Genomic DNA, 2,844 nt, shown 5'->3' with positions numbered 1-2,844 from the left:
CCATTTACTTTTCCCGCCAATTTTACATTCCGCAATTCTCATCTAAATCTTGATTCCGCTCAACTAGAACACACTTCTAATCCGAATTGCTCACTCAACCAATCCTTGTGGGATTCGACCTCACTCTATTGTGAGTTTTTACTTGACGATAACCGGTGCACTTGCCGGAAGGAATTTTTGCCGATCGTGCAATTTCCTAAAATCGTAGCTATCAAGTTTATGGCGCCGTTGCCGGGGATTGGTTTTCGATTGACAATTATCAAATTGGAAGTTAACTAGATTGAGCATTTTTCTTGTTTTGTTAATTCAGTTCAAGTTACTTGTTGAATTTTAATTTCTGCACTCTGTTACTTGCTTTCTTTCTTTATGCCTTTAAATTCAAGCAACTAACTCACTGACTCACTAACTATTTGAATTAATTCCTCAACTGCTCTAACCATACTCTTCCATTAACCAAGAGTATTTCACTTGTTTGTTGCCTGTGCTGTGTTCTTGTATGACAGGTAGGAGAGGAGAGACATCAACTCATCCATATACCGAACCAGAGAGGACCCTTCATAAACTTAGAAGGGAAGCAATAGGGAAGAGAGTACTGGGAGAAGAAGAATCTGAAGGAGAATCTGAGGACAATTTTGAGGAAGCTCTAGATCTCAACATGGATAGAGAAGTTCAAAACCATGAGAGAGCTGATGGAAACAATGCCATTCCCGAGAGGAGGGTTCTTGGTTCATACATAAACCCAACCTCTGGGAATTGTGGTAGCAGCATTCAGAAACCACCCATTCAGGCCAACAATTTTGAACTCAAACCACAGCTAATATCACTGGTGGAGAATCATTGTTCATTTGGTGGGAGTGCTAATGAAGATCCAAACCAACATCTCACAAAATTCCTGAGAATTTGCGACACTGTGAAGTCCAATGGAGTCCAGGAAGATACCTATAAACTGCTCTTGTTCCCATTTTCACTTAGGGACAAGGCAGCTAAGTGGCTGGAATCATTCCCAAGGGGGAGCCTAACAACCTGGGATGAGGTGGAAAGCAAGTTTCTGGCACGTTTCTACCCCCCACAAAAGGTCAATAGGCTTCGATCTGAGGTTCAGACTTTTAGACAACAAGATGGTGAAACTCTCTACGAGGCATGGGAAAGGTTCAAGGATTTGACAAGGAAATGCCCACCAGACATGTTCCATGACTGGGTGCAATTGCATATTTTCTATGATGGACTTTCTTATGAATCAAGGAAGGCTGTAGACCATTCATCAGGAGGTTCATTGAACAGGAAAAAGACTGTGGAAGAAGCCATTGAAGTGATTGAGACAGTGGCTGAGAATGAGTACTACTATGCTTCAGAGAGACACAACACTAAGGGAGTCATGGAGCTGAACCATGTTGATACAATTCTAGCCCAAAACAAGGTGTTTGCCAAGCAACTAGCAGAGCTCACCAGGAAATTAGAAACAAATCAAGTGGCTGCAATACACACACAAGATCAAGAGGAAGCAAGCACTAAAGGAGGTGATTGGGAAGAGGCCAACTATGTGGGAAATCAACAAAGGCAACCATATGATCCACATTCCAACACTTACAACCCAGGCTGGAAAAACCACCCAAACTTTGGGTGGGGAAACCAGCAAACCCAACCACAAAACCACAAACCTTACAACCCCAACCAACATAACAATTCCACATACCAAAACTCCAACCAAAGATCATACCAAGCCACACAAAACACTTACTCCCAACCACCATATCATGGCCAAAATAATCAACCTGCCCAACCTAATCCGAACCAACAATTTCAAGATCAATTAAACAGGATAGAAGGAATGCTTGCAACCATGGGTCAAGACATAACCGAATTGAAAGCCTTTAAGGAAGAAGTAAATTCTAACTTGCAAAACCAAGGAGCTGCCATCCAGAAGCTAGAAAATCAAATTGGGTATTTGTCTAAGCAAACCCCTGGGCCAAGCGTTTCTCATGCTGCCAAGGCTATTGCAAGGGAAGAATGTAAGGCCATAACCCTCAGAAGTGGAAAGAAGCTAAAGGAGATCTCAAAGGAAACCACAGAGGATGAAGCAAAGGAAAATGTGAGAGACAAGGAACAGGGACAATCTTTTACACCGTCTGCAACAAAAGAAAAAGAAAAAGAGGTCCTGAAGCCTTATACACCCAAAGCACCATATCCTCAACGTTTGATGAAAAGTGAAAAGGATGGCCAATTCTCCAGATTTTTGGAAATTTTCAAGAAGCTTCAAATCAACATTCCGTTTGCTGAGGCAATAGAGCAAATGCCACTCTATGCAAAATTCTTAAAGGAATTAATGACCAAGAAGAGAAGCTGGAGAAATGATGAAACTGTGTTGTTGACTGAAGAATGCAGTGCCATCATTCAACACAAATTGCCTCAGAAATTGAAGGATCCAGGCAGTTTCCAAATCCCCTGCATCATAGGAGAAGTCATGGTGGAGAAGGCCTTGTGTGACTTAGGGGCCAGTATCAATTTGATGTCTCTAACAATGATGAGAAGAATGAAGATTGAGGAAGCCAAACCAACAAAAATGGCCCTCCAATTGGCAGATCGAACTTTTAAATTCCCTCATGGGATAGTTGAGGATTTGTTGGTGAAAGTGGGAGATTTTATATTTCCTGCCGATTTTGTGGTGTTAGATATGGAGGAAGAAGCCAAAGCTTCGATAATCCTGGGAAGACCCTTCCTGGCTACTGCTGGAGCCATCACAGATGTCCAAAAGGGTGAACTCACTCTTAGACTACATGATGAGCAATTGGTGTTTAACGTATTCAGAGCAATGAGCTATCCATCAGAATCACTAAAGGAATGCAT

General features: G+C 42.0%; 1 non-coding gene across 1 annotated transcript; it reads right to left on the bottom strand.

Moving 5' to 3' along the window:
* Nucleotides 1-1,081: 1,081 nt before the first annotated feature.
* On the bottom strand, nucleotides 1,082-1,185 carry LOC130971320 (small nucleolar RNA R71). Its single transcript, XR_009082545.1, has one exon. It is a non-coding gene; the product is annotated as a small nucleolar RNA R71 (small nucleolar RNA).
* Nucleotides 1,186-2,844: the final 1,659 nt, after the last annotated feature.

The sequence above is a fragment of the Arachis stenosperma genome, chromosome 3 (assembly GCF_014773155.1).
Source record: "Arachis stenosperma cultivar V10309 chromosome 3, arast.V10309.gnm1.PFL2, whole genome shotgun sequence".
In the NCBI taxonomy this organism is placed as follows: Eukaryota; Viridiplantae; Streptophyta; class Magnoliopsida; order Fabales; family Fabaceae; genus Arachis; species Arachis stenosperma.
This window is presented reverse-complemented; position numbering and strand designations above follow the sequence as displayed.